Consider the following 26,246-nt stretch of genomic DNA (forward strand, 5'->3'; position numbering starts at 1 on the left):
TCATCAAACGACATTTAAAATCAATCCGCGACGACAGGCGGGTATAAAAAAATGAACGGGACAGAAGATAATTAAAAGCTTCGAACGAAGTTAATGCATAATTTACAGCATTGTCTTCCTTACAGCAAACACGTTATTCGCTCCAACCCATGCATTCTTCGGGACTTAAGAGTGAAATTAAGATATCTTTACACGAAATACAGTTTGAGTGAAGGACTTCATCTCTAATAAGTTATACCCAGGGGCGTACGCAGGGAGTGGGTCCTGGGGGTCCGGACCCCCCTGAAATCCCGACTTTTTTGTAGATGTAGTCTACTTTTAGGGGCAATTATAGACATTTTCATATAATTTAGCCTCAAATTGTATTGGGACCCCCGAAACGCTTTAGACCCCTCCCGAAATAAATTCCTGCGTACGTCCCTGGTTATATCTACTTTGATAACCCATGCTCAAATCCCAAATACCTGTATCATACTTTTTATTTTTTTAAAAAAACTTGAATTTCTTCCTAGGCCATCCTCTGAATTAATTGCTGACAGTATCGATTCCTCAAAGAAAAAAAAATTCTGGCTTGTTAGGGAATACGTTCAAAAGTGTTCTATCATTCCAATTCGGGCTTCCTTTTATTTATTTATTTATTTATTTATTTATTTTATCAAAATATTGCAAAATACAACGGGTAGGCTTTTAATTTCTCTGTGTATAATTTCCCGATAAACATAAATTACTATTCCTTATAAAGTACACAGTGGTGTAGAGTTATTAATTAGTACTTTCTTTTAAGTACTAAAAACTGCGCAGATAAATTCTAATATAATCTGTTCATTTCATTACACGCCTAAACAAACACTGGATTTCTGTCCGTTGATACGATGCGGCTTGGAGCAACGATCCATTTCGACTAAGTCTATTCCTATACATGACAGTGGCGTATACACAAAATTTTAAGGGGCAGTTCAATTTCACAAGTTTACAGAAAGTTCGATTTACGTAAATAAATAGTGCCAGAGCTGTTTGCGTAAGTCGAATTTTTACCTATAATTTATGATTTGTCGTAAACATATATATTTTTTTTAAAAAAAGTTTAGTAATGCTGCAATGCTAAAACTAAACTATATAATATGCTTCGTAAATTGGGTACAGAATCTTGCCGTGGGTCGTAAAAACTAACCTATCTATTCGTGCATTTGTTTGTGGAATCGGTCCGATGTGTTTATATTCTATTACTGGCTGAAAGAATTGTCGGGGGGGGGGGGGGGTATGGCTTGTCTACAATACTTTACAGGGTGGACAGAACATACGAGCACTTGGTTTGTTGTTCAATATTGTTAGATTGTTGTGATTTGACGTAGAAAATGAATTTTTTTAAAAAGTCGCCCCACAAAGTAATGCATTTCGATATTAGAAAGATTACACATAAAATATAAAACTTTGTAGGAAAGAAAGAAAAAATGAACTCATATTCATTTAATAAAACAACAGACGCAGCATGTGTGGTAGGCAGAAGTGTGAGAACTGTAATTAAAATTGGTGTACTTTATTCAACCGTATTCAAAGAATATGCATAAATCTACACTATAAGCCAGTAGTGTAGGGATGAGGCCGACGCACTTAAACTCATCCCTTCCTAGTATAATGATATCAAAAATTGATTCTGGTAATATGCAGCTTATTCTATTTGTGATCCCCCGATAATTCCATTTTTTTATTATCTGTCACAAGTATTGTACAGTCAAGATAAAAACAAAACTTACTTCTCAGAAACTTCCTTTAACCCTACGTAAGATTTTAACAAATTAGTTATGTACTGAATCTCTTCTTTCGAGGGAAGGAGACCTTTCTCGTCAGCATAAGCATAAAAATGTACTGTCTGCTGGTGCTAGTAAGAACATCAAAAAAGAAACAGGCTGCTCAAGTATTTTTTAACTGAATCGTTAGAGCATTCGATTTCGTAATTCTTGGTCCCTGGTTCCACTCCCAATTGGACCACTAACATTTTCTGGTGTTGACCCAACATTATGAAGGACTGCGGTAGAGCGTTTTCCCTGTGTTGCGCGGGCTCCTTGGTTTGATCCCAGCTTGCGCCAAGTGGGCCTTGTGGTAGAAAACCACTATTGCGCGAGTTTTCTCGTGTTTTCCCGTTTCCTCCTATTTTCTTCCATTCCTCCACTTCGTTCATTATCACCACCTCCCTTAGTTTCCATGGCATAATCGTAAATCGTAAAAAGGGAAGATTTAATTTTATGTTTTGGACCTACGTGAATTAAGAAAAAGCGAACTTAAGTCCAGAAAGTCGGAAATAATGGCACCTAAAAGCTGATGCACTAACCATGCATCTCCACGTTGAACATGCTATATCTGGGTAGCCATAGCTCTTCATGGATTGTAGCGGCAGAGAGTTGAGTACTTCTATGTATCTGTTAACTAATTTTATCAATATTTCAAGCCCGTATGACTATAAAGAAAACCAAAAAGAATGAGACTTGTAAGTTATCTGTCTCCCCTGCAATTCCGCTCACCTCTGGGTACTGACTGTGAGATGTTTTTCTGACTCTTTCACTGCTGTTGAAATATTAGGTTAATGCTTTTTTATATGATTTGATATTCTTATTATACACTACTAGCAGAATACCCGTTCTTCGTACGGGGTGAATACGTTTCATTTTGGACATAAAGGACTAAATTTGTATTTAAATGGCATCAGAAGTGTCATTGTTCGTCTCGGCGACTCCAAAAACTATGGATTCGACACTAACATCAGTCAGTCATTTTCGATCATTTTTAACTATCTCCCCCTACAAAACTCTTGTCTTGACCAAATTGGGCATGGTGGTAGATCTTTACGAGCTTAATACGTACACGAATATGAAATATTATGGATGCAAATCTTTAGTTTCCGAGTTACTATCAAAGTTGGAGTTTGAGTCAAACACTAAATTCGTTAGTCAAGAACTCGAGAAAAAAAAGAGCTGCAAACATATTTCATATGTGTATTCAGTTTGTTGTCTACCAACTTTTAAACTTTTAAATTCACGATCACCAAAATTCGGGTTTGGATGCCATAAACCTGTTAAGGGAAGTGCAATGCAGTATGTATTTATGTACAACAAAAATTTGTTAAAAATCAATGAACCACAATATTTTTCCCTCTATAGAGAAATTTACTAGTTCACTATGCCAACACTATCCTGTGTAAATACTAGTTCACAAAACCCAGGCAAATATTTAGTTGTATATTCAATAGTTTTCCTTTCAAATAAACCAAACATAAATGCTAAAATAGCGTACATTTCTAATGAAGCCATATTTGTTCTCTCGTAGTAAGATGGATATCTGTTTTATTTCGAACAGGGTTTCCTCCTTTCTCCGTCAAACGGAAATAGGTGTTAACATTACCCACTATATCTGAAGCCCCGCATCTACTCCTTCCTGTTCCTTCCGCTCTCTGACTTCCCAACTCGAAAGTTATTATCAGTTGGCAGGAATATAAGCACTGCTCTATAACGCCAATGACGGAAGTTCTATAATTTCAAAATGAGCATAAGGAACAAAGCTAAATGTTAATTTTAAATACATGAAACATGTATACACGATGTAATTTATATCTGTGTTGTATTTACCGTTTGTTCAATAGCGAAAAATGGATCGTTTGATTTGCGAGACTTCGTAGCAATAAGTAAATAAAAGTTAAAATCTCGTTACTGCACCTGTCCCGCATTTTCTGACATTCGTATATCTTTTTCTTCTTCTTCTTCTTCTTCTTCTTGTATATACAGCTGAATATTTGTATGTATTTATATGTTTGTTTCCTATTTAAATCCATATGTTGCTTTAGCATATTAACTGTAGGGAAGAGACAATAGGCTATTGGGTAAAGTGCGTATCCTAAAGGGACGAAAGGAGTTTAAATATTTTGGCGCAAAAGAATAACACCTGCACCCTCTCAAATGAATTCTTAAAACATATATAGCACATGGATTGAGTTTGGATTTTACAGCTTCATTTCGATTTAAATACACATCCTAAAAGAGGAAAGAGGGTTCAAATATAAGTTGCACAATTCCAAAACGTTTTTTGTTCATTTTTTTTTTTTCGAATGTGTGGTTTTCATGGTCTATGATTTGTTAATATCTAATTTCAGCTTATTTATCTAACTTAATATATACACCATTAAAATGTAGCAGATGTTCTTCCACTTAATGAGATATAACTAAAACTCGTCATTGCCACTTCCATTCATACTTTCCAAATGTTACGAAAATTTATCAATTTACGACTCAAATTACCAGTACTTTCAAAATGATATGAAATAAATGATACTGGGATACTACTAACTTTTAAAAGTCGACAACTCGAAATCCATGATACTGATGTAAGTCTTTGCTTAGAATCACGCTTACGATGTCCGTGATTCTGATTAAATCAAGTTTGTAACGAAATGTCTCGTTTTTATAAAACTCACTGATCCATGCGATCTATTTACTGTTTTTAATAATAACTTTTAAGGATATCTGATTTAATTGTGTTACCGAATCTACTATACAATACTCTGATGTAGAAGTACTGTGGTGACTTGTCAATTGTTTTCATCGAAAATGTTTGAATAATCTTAATGGGTAACACAACTGTTAATGACTTTGTGACAAGTGCGACGAAAAAGTAACAGAGCTCACATTAAAATTCTGGCATTGATTTCACTGAATTTCCATAACTAACTAATTTTCCCTGGCCTGCAACAACTGCGAACACCATTATTTACGGTTAGATTTAGTTTTATTTATTTCTTAATCGGCCTCCACCATCCCCGTAGCCGACCAACGCTCTTCTTTTTTCTTTTTTAAATGCAGTACAAGCTTTCTTACTGTAAATACTTTTTGTAAGTCGAACTTCCTGTGTTTAGAATACAATAACTATACACTAATAAACATTTTAATATCTTGGCATTCTGAATACCTTAAAAACATATACAAGTAAACCTATATCATCACAATATGGCCTATCTATTTGATTATTATCTACAACCAAGAGATCTGACTTTTTTTCTGTAGCACTTGAATTTATTTGTTCTTATTTTTTCAAAACTGGAAGTTTTAATATCTTTCGATGCTCCTCAAACTTCTTTAATTCTAAAGAAAAATTTACTTTCTTTCTTTCTTTCTTTTTCTTTTAGCTTTATTCTTATCGTCCTTTTAAGTCCATCTTGATTATTTGAAGTGTTCTTCACAATCTTCTGAGAGCAGCTTAAAAAAAAAAAAAAAAAAAAATTCTCTGGCTCTTCTGTGAAATATAGCCTTTCATCCAAGCAATTCCCTGGCTTTCAAGGTCAGTGTGAACTCTGATTAAGTTAAAATTAAACTGCTTGTCTTTTGGATAACTCATAGCCAGAACATCCACTGACACAGCCATTATTTCCAGCTTTCTAGTCCTCCCCACCTATCTAGTGGTTAGCGTATCTTTGATTACCAGGAATCGAGCATTGGTCCATACAGTTCAAAGGCATTTAAAAATACATTAAAATTACCATATACAGTACATAACATACTCGCTAGTGTACGTTAGCTTCACTGGTATGGAGCAAGGGTCTTCAAACAATAGTTTCTTGCTTTTGTGTGCTTTTGGGACAATCAGAAAAATTTAACGTCTGATACAGTGAGTAAATAATACCTATAGCTGTACATTAACTTCCCCGTAATTTATATTGGTACACTGAGAAAAAAAATCGTATGTGGCGTGCGTAAAATCGTACATTGCATTTGTAAATGCTGAAGTTTTTAGACTTAACGTACAGCAAACGTAAAACTGAAAAGGCATGTTATATAATACTTTCTGTATAAGTGTTCCATCTGTACGTACTTTCCGTATGAAACAATGTAGGCGGTCAGGTAATATACATATATGTATGTAATATAAGGAAGACGGTATACGGACAAAATCTCGCGGCCGAAACATCGCCGTCCAAAACCTCGCGGGACAAAATCTCGCCGGACCAATACCTCGCGTGGCCAAAACCTCGCCGCCCAAAACCTTGCGGGCCAAAATCTCGCGTGGCCAAAACCTCGCCGCCCAAAACCTCGCGGGACAAAATCTCGCCGGGCCAAAACCTCGCCGCCCAAAATCTCGACGTGCCAAAACCTCGCCGCGAATGAAACTTTTCTTTAAAATTTACCCAATGTGTTCCCTAATATGCAATTCCACATTACAAATAATAATAATAATAATAATAATAATAATAATAATAATAATAATAATAATAATAATAATAATAATAATAATAATAATAATAATAATAATAATATACAAAACATCGTGTGCGTGAGCTTTCTCGGGTTATTCCCGTTTTCTCCCACTTTCTTTAATCGATCATTTCCTTCATCCTGGTCATCTACGTCTCCTTTAACCTATAGGACATAATCAAGGGACGTCGTAAAAAGTCATATATTGTTTCATATTTTCATAAATATTATTAGATTTTTGTTAAAATTTTAAGTCTTTGGATGTTCCAAAGTTCACGAAACTAACCTCGTTAGTTGTCATTACTTTCCTTATACAGACTTTCTTTCCCTATAATCAGTTTAAAAACACCTTGTCGCCCTACCTTCACATTGAAATCCTCTAATACAGAAATAGAATTTTCATATGGTATCGCGGGACTTGGTCAAATACCCGTGATACTTCTTCTGAAACAGCGTCTTTTATACCGTCATTCTTATCATCTGTTGGAACATCTACATTTTGGTCAGGCGAGATTTTGGGTATGGCGATATTTTGGGGCGCGAGGTTTTGGCCCCGCGAGATTTTGGCCCGCGGGGTTTTGGGTGGCGAGGTTTTGGCCCCGCGAGATTTTGGCCCGCGACGTTTTGGGCGGCGAGGTTTTGGCCAGGCGGGGTTTCGGCCTGGCGAGATTTTGGGCCGCGAGGTTTTGGCCAGGCGACGTTTTGGTCCGCGAGGTTGTCGCCGCGAGGTTTTGTACCCAAACCAAGGAAGACTTGTTAGATATCAGACATCCTGCAACGGCATGTAACATCTAAGGGCAGTGCCTATGTAGCATACGGATAACATATGCTTCGCACTGATTTCTGTAGTAAGCAAGAGAATTCCGTATATTCGTACAATATACCGCTGTTCGGAGAACGGATTTTTCTCAGTGTACAATATTTCATGGAGCTAATTGAAAATTCTATTACTTTTAAGTTTTAAAACTATTTTTATCTCATTTTACGGCTTGAAATTATGCTTTTTCAAATGTATTTTTCACTTCGATTTTGCTATTTCCAGCGTTTATTTTGCCATAAATTCTCAGTTTTAGTAAAACACGCATACAGAATGTTATGTATAATCAGCCTTACAGTTACAGATATTTTTCCTTTCTGAAAAACATCATTTGACAAGATAGAAACCCGTGTATTTTGTGGCTTCTTATACGCATAAATTAACTTTGAAAATTGGAGAAATCAGTTATACTTATCATGAAATTCGAAAAAAAGTATATACAGCTACAGTAGACTCACGATTACTCAGGTCTCGGTTAACTGAGCCTCTAGATTAAACAACTGTAAGAGATGGCGCGCATACTCGCTGTTACCGAACAGATAAGTCGCAAACCTTCGGGCTCAGCTGTCTGCCATCATGTATCGCTATAACATCGCAGAATCAGGGAGAGGCCAAACAATGTCCCAAAAAACAGTCACTGCCTTTTTTTTTTAAAAAAATAAATTTTGTATGATACTGTATATATATATATATATATATATATATATATATATATATATATATATATATATATATATATATATATATATATATATATATATATATATATATATATATATATATATATATATATATATATTTGGTCTAGGAATTAATTCGTGCGGGTGGACAAGAGATGGCGCAACGAACGGAGCGTCCCACAGTTCCGTGTATCCACACGTGTGTTGCAAACCCCTGTCATAGCGTATCGTTCCTAGTATAGGGCAGTGGATTAAAGCGTCAACAACACCAGTTTGTAGTTAAGTGAACATGGCGCAATTTGTGCCTGATAAAGTGTTTTTGCGGGGTGTCCTGCTGCATTACTTTAACATGCAGAAAAGTGCGACTGAAAGTCATCGTATTTTGGTGGAAGTGTATGGTGACCATTCTCTAGCTGAGTGATCGTGTCAGAAGTGGTTTCCACGGTTTAGAAGTGGTGATTTCGGCTTGGCAGACCAAGAGCGAGCTGGACAGACAAAAAAAATTCAAGACGAAGAATTGACAGCATTGCTCGGGTAGGATTCGTGTCAAACGCAGGAACAACTTGCAGCAGCATTAGGCGTTGATCAAACAACAGTCTCCAAACGCTTGAAAGCCATGGGAATGATTCAAAAGATGTCACATTGGGTTCCACATGAATTGAAAGACAGAGACGTTGAAAGACGAAAAACCATTTGCGAATTGCTGCTTCAACGACAGAGCAGAAAGGGGTTTCTGCATCGAATTATTACGGGTGATGAGAAGTGGATCCATTACGAGAACCCTAAACGAAAAAAAGGCCTGGGTGAAACCAGGTGAACCAGGTCCATCACAACCAAAACGAGATATTCACTGTGCAAAAGTTATGCTGTGCATATGGTGGGATATGAAAGGTGTGGTGTACTATGAGCTGCTGCAACCGGGTGAAACTATGAATGGAGAACGTTATCGACGACAATTAATGCGTTTGAAGCAAGCTCTGGCCAGAACACGACCAGAATGGGAGAACAAACATGATAAACTTATTGTTCAACATGATAACGCTCGCCCACATGTCGCAAAACCGGTCAAAACCTATTTAGAAAATGTCGGATGGGAAGTTTTACCCCACCCGCCGTATTCACCAGACGTTGCTCCTTCGGACTACTACTTGTTCGATTGCATGAACAACGATTTGATTGGACAGCGGTTTACTTCTTCAGAAGATATCGAAACATGGGTCTCTGACTGGATCGCTTCCAAGCATGAGGACTTCTTTCGCCACGGAATCCGTACATTGCCTGACAGATGGGCGAAAGTGGTGGCTAGCGATGGACAATATTTTTCTTAAGGTATTTATGTATTTTGTGTTTGTACTACAGCTTCAATGTGTGCGTACCAACCGCACGAATTAATTCCTAGACCAAATATATATATATATATATATATATATATATATATATATATATATATATATATATATATATATATATTGTTCTTTTTTAAGTATAAGTTTTAGTATAATATAACAAACAATTCCTGTATTAAAAAAAAATGTACATAATTCTAAACCTATGATCTCCGTATTATTCGTGTTTTTGCGTATCCGAGGTTGGCTTGGTCCCAATTACCTTGGATAATCGCAAGTTCATTGTATATAAAATATAAAGATATAAAAAGATAATTATACATCTTTATGTAAGTAACTTATATAAAGGTATACAATATCACTTATCAATACTTTTGCGCGAATTTTCTGATAAATGTAGCCGATTTCTGATATATAAACTCTATGAATATTTGTGAACGAAATTGTGAGATACCAATAAGAAGTACCATACAATATATTTTCATATGAATTAAACGGCTTGGCTTTGATCAACAATATGTCTACACAAGAAACTTCGAAACAAACAAACAAACAAACAAAAAAAAAGTCACTCTTGAGGTTTTTTAGTTTCATTTTCAATTGTGAAGTAATGCTGTAATTATACAATACGTAATTTATCTTCATTTCTTCCACAGAATTTCTATTCACAAACAGTAGCATATGTATATAAAAACAATACGTAACAAAAAGACTAATACTATTGTATAGCACTCCACAGCATTTAACAACACTTAACTCCAATGGCTTAACAGCTTTTAAAATGACAGACAAAACATGAGCATAAACTTAACAACCCTTTCTCCCCCCCCCCCGCCCAAGCTAATACTTGGGTATTAATCTTGTTATACGATTTGGATAAGTATCTCATATAGCGACACAGTGAATTATTTTTATTATTGCGACAAAAAGTACATTAATTTTGAACAAGTTTAATATTTAGTTTTTAGTTCACTGTCATGGGAACAGTTCCATCAAACACTAGAGTGTCAAATCCTTTTCAAAATCTCTAATGTCTTGATATCTCTACACTTAACAAGCTGTGACATCATCTATAATCGTCTTGTCAAGATAGCTTAAACATCGCAGAATATTGCACTAATTGCAGCTACTCAAACTTCCAACAGTACTTTTTCTTCTTCTTCTTCTTCTTTTTTTTACCTATGGCGAATATTTTTTTCTAATGGTTGATTTATTTGAAACTGAAAGTATGAATATGGTTACCATAGATACCTTTAAGTGTGTAGTGTGTATGTTTTTGGTGCACAACAATTATTATGGTCTATTATTATTTGCTATATACTATCACTCGTGCAAATTTTCATTTTATTATTAAGAAGTCTTAAATTTCATCCATCTTTATTATCTCATCATACATCAGCTATGTGGATGTTTTTGAAGACTTCGTAATTCAAAGTCTGTATCAGCAAACAATTCATCATGAAACGTTCTTTTCTTTCTTTCTTTTTTTTTAATTTTTCTTTTTAGTTGAATGTCCCACGATTATGCTTCATGGCTACACATGATGATGAACAAAATTGTGGAATTAAGGAAGTTGAAAGAAACGGGAAAAATTTCGACAAAAGCTATGCACATAGTGTTTTTTCCACTACAAAGCTTACTTGGTGGCAGCTGTCAATGAACCATGGACTCCACGCATCAGAGTTGAATGCTCTAGCACTGAGTTACCGCGGTCCTTAAATCGCTATTACGTAAATCGAATTTCTGTGAAAGTGGTTTGTATCAAGAAGAATGAACTTTTGACGAAAAATTAAGAAATTTTTCAACACCCAGCACGAAAAACATAAAAAAGAAAAGAAAAAGGGAAAAGAAGAGAAATGAATACAAGCACAATATATTGGAAGAAGAGTATGCAACTGCCACAACAATTACATTTTTTCACCCTCCTTGCTCGTCTAATGAGGGGTTCGATTCCTCGTAGGAAAACACTGAACACTTTACAATGGTTCGAATTGCACATTAAACTGTAAATCCTCGGTACTGAAAAGGGAACTTAAACCACATCAAACAAACAAATAAATAAATAAGACTTTTTTGTACTAAATGTCAAGGGAGTAGTAGCTCTTTGATCCGATACTGCAAACATATCTAAAGAATATTGATTCATTGTTTATGACGACTGTTTTTCATCTCGTGGTGTACCATCACTTCTGGACTCAAAACTGATAAATAATTTGTTTTCCATGAAGATTCCAGTATGTAAGCCATTTTGACAGAAATGGCATTTTTTTCTGTAATATTCTGGGACATATCTTCTATAACTTCGCCTCAGAACCTTTTTAACATGAAGTATCTATTGTTAGTTAAGTATATATGTCTTGTCACGAAAAGTACAATTACTGACTCACTGACTGAAACTTTCAGTGTTACTAAACATAAGAAATAACTACATCTAACGACAGTGTCATAACTTCTCCCCAAACAGTTATTTTTTTTTTAAATCAACTGACATGCTGATATGCACAGTATAATGTAAGGATAATGTAAGTGTATGAACACATGTCTTTAACTAGATCCAGACTAATTTTACTACAGACCTCAAAACTAATAATCCCTGGGCGCTACCAAGAAGTCAAGTCGTTTGGACAGATGCTTTCTTATGAGGGGTACAAGGTGCGATCCACTATGTGAGCGTAGTTTCTTTTGAATTTACATTAAATCGTAGATATAACTCTCAGCGCTCTAAAGGGAGGTTAAGCAAAAGCCATCAATATTTATTGTCAGAAAAAGTGCACAACGTGATCAGAAGCGTTTGTGCCTCAATGTTGTAAGTATGTAAATAACAGAAATACAATTATTTATTATGCGCTTATTAATTCAATAGTGATTTGTTGAGTCACTGACCATCTATTATTCATTTAGCAAATGAGCGTCACATATTCATAACACCCCCTCTGCACCTAATGCATCAACATTCAATTCCAGCCATTAACTATCATCGTTAGAAAACTTTGAAAGAATATTGTCAGAGATTTCATTCGTTCCGGACTTTCATCACCAGGTAACTATTAACCCAATACAACCCAACAGAAGATTACGTGCTGCAGATGTTATAGCACTGTCACGTAACCGATCTGTATGCACGAGTTTAGAAAGTCACGCTCACCAACTAGATCAAAAACTCGTGTTAGACTGATTATTCGATAAAGATAATTCTCTCACACATCTATTTGCAAACGAAGGAACTGAGCACGAGCGTCTCCAATAATCCACGCTTCGTTTGCTTATCTGCTCCCAAGATAATCAAAGAATCTGAGCACAACGGGCAAATTTTATTTTTGACGCGGGGTCAAGCGACGTTCGATATCGAAACAAAATACTGATCATGGAGCATTTCGAAAATGCAAATGTAATATGACATATCATTATAACCAATGTAGACATATTATTATATTTACTGAAGACCAATCTTTCACTCAACTTTTCCCATGGTCTAGTGGTTAGTGGTTTCCTTCGGTCACAGAGTTCCGGAGTACGATTCCCAGTGGGAGAACCGTAACACTTGAACGCACTGCATTGGTTCGGATTCTACCTTCTTGTAGTTCATATCTCATATGGATTCAGTGCTAAAAAGGGATGCTTAACTCCAATCAATCAATATTAACTCTTATACTACATGCAGTATGTATGTAAACTATGAGAGGTGCGGTAGCGTCGTCGGTAAAGAGCCTACCTACCAACTAGGAGTGTTGGGTTCGATTCTCGTTGAGGGCTTAATTTTCTCTCGTTTTGTCCTTGATCCAAGGCGGTTCTGAGGATCATTTAGACTCTTTAAAATGGGTACCTGGCGAGATAAAGGGGCCAGAACGTGATGTTGATCACCACAGGTATTCGATCAATGTCTATTAAACATCAATACATAATCACATGGGCCACGATAGAAGAATCACTGGATACTGATTCTTCGAGATACTCAGATTTAACTGTTCTAAACACATGAATTTACTGTTGATGGAATATGCTCTTCCAAATTCTCAACGGTAAAACAAACATTCGTGTTAAATTCATGACCTATTTAAAAAATGCGAGCAATTGTCAGCAGCAGCCCATTCATTTTCATGAATGGCACGCAGTATTCAAGTACCAAAGTATAAAAAACACGTTTAGACTCCAATGAATCTTTCATCTGTATAAAATCGTAACTTCGTATAAGACACATGACAACGTGTTAATACGCCAGTGACACTGGCTCACTTAATTGTATTTTTCTTAGTGCATGATATAAATCCCTCATATACGGTTACAAATATTCTACCTGGGTAGTATCTTACTGCGTAGTTTCATAGATCAGCTACGATGCTGATGTTTGGACTTATTTCTTCTACACACCAAAATTTATCATATGACGCACACCAACGGTTCAAATCTTCGACTTGTGTGTGTTCTGGGTATACGAAAGTTAAGCTATATAGGATATAGCCTAAGCAACCTAACCATTAAAGCAAACCATTTTTTTTTAAATGTAGATTGGAAATGAAATCGAACCCGGCTCGGTCAAATACGAAGCTAATACTTATAAAATTACACAACTCATTCTTAGTCAGTCCGAAAAGAAAATCTCACTCTAAACACGTAAGCCTCTAACAAGTTGCTTAGTCATCAATGTATGTCCGTCCCTGTATCCACATTAGCGTGCAGCACAAAAACAAGCTTGAGTCGTGCGAAGAAGGCCGCGTGAGATAAAACGCCTCTGCGATGCCTCCTCCTTTACTTCTCTCCCTCTTATAACGACGTTCCGTTTCGCACGAGTCATCCATGGATGATGCTTATTTTCGTTAATCACACCATTCTGATTCTCCAATGGTCAAATCACTTATTACATGCTGCACATAATTTTCTTAAAATATTAGTAATAAGATCGCACGCATTCATTTACAAAATATATATAAAAACACATTAGTATATACCAAAGAATTAAACGAAGTGCTCGTAAATATACTGGTTAGCTATCGTGGCCAATCTTTTATTTAGCTTACCTTAGAAACAATAATTCCTTTTTTTCCCCTTTGATTGTTTTCTCATAGAATCATTCAACGTAATATACAGATCGAAGGTCCTAGAGATAGGTACCTAACTATTTTAAGGTAACGATGAACTTCAAAATATATATGTTGCATTAAACTAAACCAAAATACTCTTCCTAATACGACAGTCTATGGCCATTCAGATGGCACACTTCAATGCATTAAATTGCTGTAATACGTGATCAGTGTCAGCATTTCTGGCTTTCTACATTAGAATTCCCTATCTATTAATTCAAATACGATCATCCCTCGATTTTACGGGCCTCGATTTAACAGTTTTCGGAAGGAACAGGCAAAATCTGGAGTAGAAGATTCTATTCGAAAATCCTGATTTTAAACTAAAAATGTTGATTTTACTGTATTACAGTGTATATTTACAGTATATAAGATATTTTGTACTGTCATATTGGATAGTGTGCTTGTTTAAAAATGTAGTAATATATTTATCCCCCCCCCCCTTTTTTTTTTTTTTTTTTTTTTACAATAACGGTAATTGGCATCAGACTGCTAATTGCTTCCTTTTAGTCCGTTAAAATGAGGGACTGACATTCTGTTTCTCGCCTGGAATCGAACGAGAGGCCACGCACACTAAAGGCAAGAGCGACAATCATTTTGAAGGTACAATTATACAACAATACATAAATTAATTATCTTGAATTTACGCATAACTCCTTAAAAAAGGTATCGTTACGCAAAGCAGGCATTCACGGAAATAAGTTGGAAGAGAAAAGCCTTACGTGTTAGATTCAAGACTCAAAGAGCAAAACCCAGTAAATCGTCAGTTAAAATTAGGCTAAGAATTGACCTTTATTCCTCACCATGTATCGAATACATAATATACGAACCAGCTGTCAATTAAGGTTTAACGTATACAGTAGTTTAGCTGATGCAAATCAGCAAATTACATTTTTAGATTGTATTACATACCCTCTATAATACTTACACTGTATAATAATCAACTAACGATAGCACAAATCTCGTATTGCAAATAGTATGCAAAACTAATTCCAAATGTACCCTGCAGGATAAGTTGTTTAGATGCTGACAATTCCATGATAACGATAGAATCATGGAGCTCTTGCCAGCCATTTACAAAGCCCTACAGTACTGGAAAATTAGTATAGTCATTACACTACTCGAAGATTGAGTCTAGCAAAGCTTTATCGCATGAGAGGGACTTTCAGTACCAAAGAAATTTCTCCGCAGTACTCCACGTGACGTTGATACAAATTTTCTTAAATCAATCTTCCTGAAAATGCTAATAATTTTACAATATTATTAGTATTTAACGAGAAAAAAAGTGTCCAAAGATGATACAATCGATAGATCTCACAGTGTAAGTAAATCCTCGTGCGTAGTTTTCAAAAAAAAAAAAAATAATAATAATAATAAAGAAAAACTATTTTAAAAAAACAAAAAAATGCTGTATGATAGCAATCATGTTAAGATGAAATTGATATTGAAGTGTATCCTCATTAAGCTTTTCATTATGTATTTTTCTAGTCACAGCCTTAACCTACATTTTTGGGTAATTCAAATTCTGGTCACAATGTAATTTCTATGAATGGCAAGACTGAAAATTCTTGCGATTCGTAGTTTCGGGTATAGAATAGCATTATCTATTATTGTGGTAAGTTACATTTCATTGTCTCTTTCCACTTACGATAAACGGGCAAAAGAAAAATTGTTAGCTTTTGAAAAATATTTAGTAGTCTGGCCCCTTAATTCGTATTTCATATTGATAAAAGCGTAAATATAGAATATAATATAAACAAAAATTAATTCGAAAGTCTTATTACAGCTAGCTAACTCGTATGAACATTGTAATTGTAACCTTCAACAACAGATAGTGCACCACTTCTTAACCCTCTCATTCATTCATTCATCTATTCATTATTTCTCTCTCTCTTTCTCTCAGACACACAGACACACACACTTTTTTAAATTTTATTCGTTCATTCTATTGGTCTCACTCTCATTTGTACACGGCTACTACAGAATGTTAAAGTTGCATCTGAACCTTCTGCACAAAAAAATGCCGTTGTTTAGCAACGAACAGTAACGAAAATCTTCAGAAAACAGGAAACAGGATTTTGATTTTTGCATCTTTTTCTTTTCTTTCTTTTAAAGACCATGGTATTTAATGGTAATAGACTCCACACAGTTCCTTCAATTGTATAAAAATGAAATATTAATCTAATGATTTTCCGAAAAAATCTGAATTGGAAGAAATTTTTAAAAAATCAGATAATACCATTTTAAAAATTGTTTTAGTCCTTCGGACATATCAGCGATAAGCCCTGTAAGATCCTTTTACGTAGACTGCATTTTTTGTAGGGTAAAACGAAGAAATAGTGCTACGACTAAAAGTATTGGACGTTCTTTCTAAAGTTGATGGCCTTTTTTAAATTATTATTTTTATTAGAGAAGTTATTCGCTCGCCTTCAATGCTTTTAGATTTAGTAACATTTCTTCATTTTATGCCACCAAAAAAATCCTTTTTAATTTTATAAAAGTACGCTTTAGATTTTATTACGGTTATTATTATTTTTTTAGTTGTTTATTTAATATTTTCAATTGTGCTGTGGAAAACAATAGTATTTTTCCTCTTATCGCCAAAAGGAAAATACCGGTACTCAAAACTTATTAGTTGACATGAAGTCTACGAAACGCCAAGTTATCTGCAACCAGCCAAACTTCCGTGTGGATTGGGTTGTATAAGCAGCAGGCGCTCGACAATTATTTATAAACAACCAATTTTAAAATAAATAGATAAGCTAGAGCGAAAATTATGTAAAACTATTGTATTGTCATCGGGTTTATATATCTGTACAAAAGTTGACAGTTCTAGTTGGCTCGGAAGTGTGTGAAACTGCAAGATTTTACGCTAATAAAAAAAGTAACCTAATAAAAGCATTATAATGATCATACTTATCAAAGGGAAGTTTAATATCCATGCTTCACACATGGATATAAGTAATACAACAATGATTTTTGTCTCATAAGATACTTACTACTGAATATCCCTTTTCTGTTTCTTTTAATGGTTTATCTTGTTCGTGGAAACATTTTCTATATTTTTCTTAAATAAATGAAACCGCAATATGGGCATTTTTACTCAATTCTACATATATAAGTATACCGTACACTTTACTACAATCAAATAGATGTCAATTAAGGACTTAACGAGTTAAGTAGAAGTGGGACTAAGCTTGTACGGTTTTTGTCAATAGTAATTCTTAACCAGAGACGTTCTTTAATTCGGTTTCTTTGTTCATTGAGAAACGGAAATTTTTTGGGAAAAGTACTGAAATATTTTCCACTTCACAATGCTGACCACGTCAGAACAAAACGCTGAAAACTGAATTTTTTAAAAAAATTATGTTCTTATTGTAATTTGAACACAGGTAATGCAATTGTAAGATCTGTAAAAGCTGTTACTTCACGAACATTGAACTCGATTACAAAACAATTTTTATTAAAGGCAACTTTATCTCAATTGAATACTCGAACAACAACATTACATGCAAATATACAGATTTTACGGAGTGAGTTATATAGAACGTATTGTTTTTTTTTTCTCTCTCTCTCTCTCTCTCTCAATGATGAATAACAAAAATATTCCTTGCAAAGGCTGGATCGAAATGTTGTTTTAAATGTTATTTCCAATATATTATGACGATATTCTTGAGCCTGTACACACATGATTTCGAGATCGAAAGTGTTTTGATGACGGCAAAATACGAATAAGTTGTTAAGTATTTTGCTTTCGGTAAGAATACTGTCTCAGAATCGTAAGCGGTTTTCCCATTGTACGGGTGACGCAGCCAGCTCGTGTTTTAAATACCAAACATGGTAGTGTACTATTTTGAAATTTCAGTGGAAAAGTATTTAATAGAAGTGCGCAATGAATCTATATATAGAAGATACGACAAATTAATCAAACATAGTAAATAGCTAAAATAATTTAAAATTATGAATGTTATGATCTTTATACGGATAATAAACGACGACGTAAACGACTGACTACATTAATGAACTCGGCCAGAATAATAGCTTTAGCTAGCTGTTGCAAAAAACAAAACCACAAATTTTGCTTATATGTATGGCAGCAAATGAATAATGGCAGCAAGTTTCCATAAAAGCTTACTTTTTCTTGGTTAAAGTATATCGAGTTTTTGCTCAATCCTTCAGGAAAAGTCTAATTATTAGTGATGCTGCACATTGTTGAAACGAGCGAATATATATAGGGAGAGGGAGATAGAGAGCGACAGAGAACCACCGTTAAAGTCACCGTTACACGTTTAAATGTTACTGATTGAATCCATTAAAAAAACTCGGCTGAAAGAAATGTTCTAACAATCTATTGCAAATAAATAAAAAAAATCGCTTAGACTATATGTGTGGGATAGAGATAGCCACCGTTAAAGTTATCCTTATCCGTAAAGATATTAACAGACTCCATTAACGAACTCGGCCGAGATAATCACTCTACATATATATTGACAAAAATAGAATTTAAAAATTAGCTTAGGATATATGTATGGGATATATGAGTATAGATAACCACCGTTAAAGTCGCTGTTACCCTTTAGATGTTAACGGATTGATTTCATTAAAAACTCGGCTGAAATAATCGCTTTGCATTGCAAAACGCAGAATTAGAAATTTCGTTTACATATATGGGATATGGGATATAAATAGCTCATTGTTATCCGTTACAATGTTAACAGATTGATTCCATTAACTGACTCGACCGAAATAAATGCTCTTGCTATCTCTTCCAGGAAAAAGAATTCAATATCCCCTTTAAAGTCGCCGTTACTCCTTAAGACGTTAACGGATTGAATTAGTTAAAGAACTCAGGCGAGACAATTATTCTAGTTATCTACTGCAGAATTCCGTTCAAGAGTTGCCGTGCGGAGTAATGGACGGACGAACGTCAGCACAATCTTAGCAAGTCTCAGTGCGTGATCCTAATAACAAGAATATCGTATTAATACAGCAAAAGATATACAGAGCTCCATCTAACTGTTGCTATGTTGCGAACTTCAGTATGGGAGACCAGGGTTTGATTTCAGGTGACAGTGCATGTGGCTTGGATCCCACACTAGAAATGCAGGCTCACCAGTATACAAACTTCACGCAGAAAATGAAACTTACTCTAAGCAATCAGTTAATCACTCAAACTATTTCTGTAGCAATGGTCACTGAGTTGTTTGATCAGTAAGTAAATATTAACTGGTTACACACTGAAACTTACTAATATTCTCAGGAATTTGAGAATATGTTAGTATTATGTTCTTTTTTCACGTTTAAAGTAGTATCACGTCATTACTAAGCCTTGAAAAGTAAGAAAAAGTCTTATTTTGATTAATCACAATTAAATTAGTAACTTAACCTAAAGATATCAAAGGTAACTCTTTAATATTCTCCATTCTTCTCGTTAATCTTATTTCGACAGCTGCTAGTCGTTTCTTTTACAAATACAAACTACATGAAGCATTTGGCATTTATCGTAACTAGTTATTCAAGAACCATAAAATAAATTTTAATTGTTCGTAAGTGCTTCTCTCGTTATTCCTAATACTTTCTCACGAAAAACGAAAAATAGTGTGAAGTGACGAAACTCCAATATAGAATTTTTAAAGCAAATTTGATGCTGAGCAATTCCCCCCCCCCCGGAAATGTTTAAACATGAAATGCACACATTGAAAAGATAACACCCTGTACCAGTTAGGAAAGCCGTCAAAGCACCTTTGTAATAAATGATTTACGAACACCTTATATCTGTGGCCCAAATAAATAACGTTATGACCTTGTTTCCACGAGGAGAAATAAATAAAGAAAGAAATAGATGGACAAAGTGGCAAAAAATACACAGGCATATTGATTGATAACGAGGTGTTCTATCTACGAAAACAAGTCAAGTTGATTGACACGCAGGCAGATCGCGTGGTCGGTATAAAAACGTTAAGAAATATTATAACTTGCATTCACCTATGTTAGATCAATCTGCTTTCCTGTCTACAACTTGCGAACCCGTTTCTCAGGATCTCAAACTTATTGCATCAATATTTCATATGGTTAATTACGTCACAGCCACCAGCCCAAGCCATAATCCTAGACCTTATAAGGCTTCCACCATAGGTCTGTGTTCTATTTTGCAATCGATAGGTAAGATAGTTTTGTTTTAAAAAGATAAATTATTTTATATTATGCATGAAAGCATCATCATTATGGATAATTAAATTCTCTCTTACAAACAGAACAATTAAAGTTATGTGAATAGAGGAAAGTCGTCACACCGACTGAAACACACACAATTAAAATTAAATAAGAAAGTATAACTAAAGATAGTTTTAAATGTATGTAAGAATATAATTTCTGTTAACAAATAGTAAGTCCTTATACAGAGTGGTCTTAAAATCCTACTGGATTTTAAAACTGTTGTTGTTTATTGAAGTTTAGCGTTCCTTTTCAGCACCAGGGCTATATGAGACGTGGACGTACAATTTAATGCAGAATCCGAACCAGTGTAATGTGTTTAAATTTCAAATGTCTCTCATCACTGAAATTCGAACCAGTGACGCAACTACGCTAGTTGTCGCCCGGGAAAAGAACTCGCCTTAGCGCCCCCCTGACCAATCAAACCAAAACGCTCCCTCAAATATTTGTCCAATTTTGCGCCTTCCCAATCCAGCGCCCACGGCACAAGCCTCGTTTGCCCCTCTCTAGTTACGTCACTGATTCGAACCTGGAACCCTGTGCAACTCCAACGAGGAGGCCTATTTGAAAGCGTCATGAATTCCATATTATATATAAAGAGAGAGAGAGATCAATATGAAATAACACGTAAAGCACTACTTGAATTTCAAATTCTGACGATTATGCACACTGTTCAATTTCCGAATGCCAATTATGCTGTACTGACGTCCGAATACTCTTCCAACTGTTTCCGGAATCCCAAAATTTTATGTCAGCGATCTTCATTTGCAATATTGTGAATAACTATGCATAAAATACATAAGAAATTCAAGTAAATAATAAATAATGAATATTGAAATCCTTTTCATATATACTTCGTTTTTAACACGTCGTACAACCAAAAGACACAAAGCTTTAAATCTGGAGACTTGTGGACCAAGAAATGGGTGCTCTGCAACGAATCCATCTCTTACAGGGTGGTGGAGTATCCCGTCTCACTGACACTAAATAGTAGGGATGCGCACGAGACGAGTCGTGACATCACTTTTACAGCACATTTTCGAGACGAGATAGTCTCAAATCTTGTCTCGTGCGCGTAGTTGCATTGTGGTTCTTCGCGTGAGACAGTATCTAGGTAAGAGACTGGTTACTCCCAGGGACCCTACTACAATATTTGGCTGTAGAGGATAATATTGGAAACTTTTAAATTTGCACACCGTTAAAGGGAAAATTTGCCTGAATATTCAGTACATTCCAAGGAAAGATCGCCAACATGCACTTTGGGATCATGCAAACGGCTGAAAGAATGTTTAGACGTCAGTGAAGCACGATTGGATATCTGTATTGCACAGCAGTACGTCATTGTCAAAATTTGAAGTTTAAGGGGCGTTCGTTGATACGACTCTTGATTTAGAATTTATAATGTAAATACGGAGGTACTTAGAATGTATTTCCAGATAGTCAGGAAGTATTGTGAATATAGCGTCATTTCGGCTTTGATTGCGAGAGGGGAGATTCTCCCATATAAGTAGTTTCCCGATTTTCATTAGTATATTATTATAATATTGATTACTATAATAATATAATATATATGGTTCGAAGTAGGGACTACTGCACTCCTGCAGCGTCCAATCGTATTTGTATTTGTTTAGTTTAACGTTGTACGTTTATGTTCAAAGGCTAAGAGAGACGGTAATGATTAATGTTAAGCAGATTGACTGAATAAAGTGAAGAAAACGGGAGATGCCCGAGAACACCATGCACACGGTGTTTGACCACCACAAAGTGCATTTGATGCGAGTTAGAATAGAACCAGGGATCATACGCACCAGAAGCGAGCGCTCTACTACTGAACCTCGCCCCTGATTGTAGAATTTATAATTTCATATACCATATTTTACCTTGTTAGGCCTGCCTTATGAACAGGGGCGTCATTTACGGGGGGCAGGGAGGGGCATTTGCCCCCCTTCCCTGAGTTTGAGATGTATATAGATTTTATCAATAGAATAGTAGTAAATCAGTGAAAAATGCGAAATTTTACTTATATCAAGGAGTCTTGCCCCAAGCAAAATCTGAAATGACGCTCCTGCTCATGAACTGCGGCAAGCTCAACAATGTAAAACACAATTTTTTGTAAGTATATATTCTTGTACAGGTGTGCTAGTGCTGAAGAAATGTAATCAAATTAGAAGAATTGCGATATTTCCATTGTAGTGATATATTATATTAACGGAGCATATTAGCCTACTTTGCGTGAAAATTTTAAGACCGCATGAATTCTATAGTTACTCGACACGCTTTTCACTACATCAAATCTTGCCTCTGGTATCCATCCTACGATCATTGAAAGCAGCCAAAGTTGGTGAAGCGCAAAAGAAAGGTGGTGCAAATACATCGAGCGCCTCCATCGTTCGAGCGCTGAACTATCACGAAGAGAAGACAGCAGACCAATTGCCTTTCATCTGCGGTCACGCATCAGTCGTCTTGCCTCCAGCGTTATCTGAAGAGCTCAGAGCTCAGTAACCACAGCCCTCTGGTACCAAAAGTTGGAAATAGGCATCCACTTCATCTCGCGGAGGAAACATAGTTGCAACATTTAATTTCGAATTTTCTTGTTTGGACCATAACAACCCACGGTACGGGCGAAGGAGGAAGTTCAATGGTCAAACGGTGCATGAGCCTATGTTAAGGACAATGAAGATCTCCTACGAGCTTTGAATAAAAGGGCCCCTCCTCCATGAACGTATATCGTATGACATTCAGTAACTTTTCTTTTCATATATACACGAAAGGGATACGATACTATAGCACAGAGATGCAAATAAGCAACAAACTTTTACTAGCTCAAGATAAAAGCAACTAGCTCAAATCATTTACTTACTTTTGAAATATATAATAGTGATATTAAACACTCACCCGGCCCGCCCGCACCGATGAACCACTGTCACGGGCGAGTGGTTATTTGCATCCCTGCTATAGCACCATGTTTTGAAAGAGTGAGACATGTCTTCTATAAATCAACTCAGTTTCGGATATTTTCTCGAATGTTTGAAGATAATATTTTGCTTCAGTCTAAATTTCTAAGTTGTAAAAACGGAACTACAACTGCGTTCATTAGGACGCCACTTTCTCTTACTTTGCACTTTTTTAATTGTTGTTTTATTTAATTTGAATTTCCCATTGTTTTATAGCTTAAATGTCACAACTGCGGATAGCAGTAATTTGTCATGTCGTATTTAATTCAGGGGTGTACTGAAATGAGTTTTGGTGATTACGGAACCACAAAATTTGCAAACTCGAGAAATAATTTCACATTTTTGTATTATATACTTTTTACAGATGAAAGTTTCATGAGATTAAGATTTGAATTTCTGTTTTCTTTACATTGCAACTGTGATCCCTCTAATTTTTATCTTTCTTTTTTTTCTTTCTTTCTTTTGAGATTTAAAAAAAAAAAAAATCGGAAGTGCCACAATTGCTCTTTCGAATACAAGTAACTAAATCTTCCGAACTGTTTGGAGGTAACTTCTTGCTCCAGTCTAAATTGCTGTGGTTTAGATGCACAATAACACCTGAGCAACGCTAGATAAATGATGTGTAAATCTCTTCTGCTTCGAAACGGCTCTTCGTTATCTCCTAGATTTTCTAATTTAACTTCGTAAGATAATGCCCTGCAGACTAAAGGGGACGGACGATACATAAAAATGTATTATTATGAAAGAATTACTGGAGTAAGAAAAGAAAAACCTCTAAAAAAAACTATGAACACAATGTTATCCACCGGAAACTTACATAGCCATGGCCTAGGATCAAATTAGGGAAACGCTCAACCAATGAGTTACTATGCCCCTTCCCCCTGATTTTGTTTAATCTGAAATGGTTCTTGTACTCTTTAGAAACCAATAAACTTAACTAAGATTGTACCTTGAAAACCAGATATAAAGATATTTAATTGATTTGAAAGATGGTGTTAGTGCTGACTTCTTGAGACTACTGGATTTTTTATGTCGAGCATGTTAAGAGCCAGCTGCTCCACTATACAAATAGGTTCCATCGAAGAGAAAAATCAGGTGAGGGGATTTATCTTAAAAACAAAAACACTTCTGCTTTAGAAAAAAAAAAAAAAAAAGAAAGAAAGAAATCTTAAAGGTAAATCCAACTTTAACAATATAAATGTGAGAATTTAGGTTCAGAGTTCTCCCTCAAGCTTTAAGAGCCATGCTCTTTAACTTCCTTACATCGTATCTTCACTGTAAGAATCTCTCTCTCTCTTTTTTTTTTTTTTTTTTTTTTTAAATTAATGTTTCGAAAATTGGCGGTTGACTTTACACTCATATGACTCGTGTTTTCAATAAGTTTATCCCCACTGGGTTATTTTCCTGTTCTACCGATTTACTTTTTAAAATAAAATTACATCAAGAGTGATTTGACTTTGCTTTAAGAATGAGATCTACTATTTTATATTCAAATTTTTAAAACTCCCAACAAAGTATATAAAAAAAAAGAGAGAGAGAGAGAGAGAGAATGAATGTAAGCCTCTATTGTAGATTTCCGTTATATATCTTTACTGTACAATGACTATTTTTTTCTGTGTTTCGCTGCTATGTCATTTAGGGTAAACGAAACATATAGCTTATGAAAGCAAGTGATTATGAAAGAACTGATGGAATGAAACTCTGGGAGGAAACGAGAGAGCTCCTAGAAAACCCAGGGATATGATGATGTCCATTAAAACATGGTCTGGGATAAAACCTGGGACTCCTTGCACGAGAAGTAAACACTCTACCGCTGAGCCACCGTGTCCCCGCACTACATAATAAATGAATGATGAAGGTACAGTAAAATGTAATGCCTATTCATTTGTATATGCTCTCACATTTTAAAAAATGATTTTATTTTCTCTATTATCAAATACGGTATATTTATACAGCATTTACAAGAATAAATAACCTCGTTGCTGATGTCACAATCCATTTACAGTGTTGTTTACTGTATTAAATTAATAGTAAATCACTCCGGCGATTTCAAAGTTTAAATTTAGACTTAGTTCTATAGAATTCCTATTGTTAGGCTCCACCGTTACTCGTGAAATCTAGTATTGGCCTTCAACATTTTACATATATTTCCTTAAAAATCATTCATGAGGAGGTTTAAATGGAAGGATGAGGGAGAATTTGAACTACAAAATTATTCTGCACGGCAGTAGAAAAAATTACGTGTCAGTAAATGCATATATTTTATACAGTAATGCATATATTTTATACATTAATTTCCGCAAGCACATTGTCCAAAAGTTGTATTACCATCTTTCGTGCACAAAATGTTAAAATTGGTTTTTTAAAAGGTCAAAAACCCTTTTAACATATGCAATTCAAATTTAATTCCAAAATAAAAAGAGCCTACAAGGAATCCAGTCCAAAGTCCAAACCTCTTTCTTTCCCTTCCTTCCTCTGAAGGCTTGTACCTAAGCATCCTCACCTGAAATGACGTTCATTTGGCAACGTTGTTCTAGCTTCACAAAAACCTGTATTTTGACTTCAGGCAAGGGCAGTTTTGCCAACCAAGATAGATCATTTGCAGTGAAGAGGTAGCCAAACTTTAAGTATACGATGTTTCCTACAACTCGCCGAAATCAACTTATCATATATTAATTTCTTTTTAGTTTTTACGTCTCACGTTATGCTCTATAGCCTATTGAATGAATGTTTCAAATTAAATCGATTTTATGCATTACATAAAACCATATGATACATAATAATGCATACATTAAATGTTTTAATTAATAAACCTGGTCATTATTATTATTATTATTATTATTATTATTATTATTATTATTGTTGGGTTTAAAGTCCCACGAATATGCACTGAGGCTAAGGGAGACGGTCCTGATGAGATGTATG

The 26,246-nt window shown here is 35.2% G+C and overlaps 1 protein-coding gene across 5 annotated transcripts in view; it reads right to left on the reverse strand.

The window, feature by feature from the left end:
- Positions 1-26,246, reverse strand: part of wge (BAH domain and coiled-coil containing protein winged eye) — a 253,125-nt gene that overhangs the window by 133,454 nt on the left and 93,425 nt on the right. The gene's annotated exons all lie outside the window — the stretch shown is intronic.

This window comes from Thermobia domestica, chromosome 11 (assembly GCF_964235325.1).
Source record: "Thermobia domestica chromosome 11, izTheDome1.hap1.1, whole genome shotgun sequence".
NCBI lineage: Eukaryota > Metazoa > Arthropoda > Insecta > Zygentoma > Lepismatidae > Thermobia > Thermobia domestica.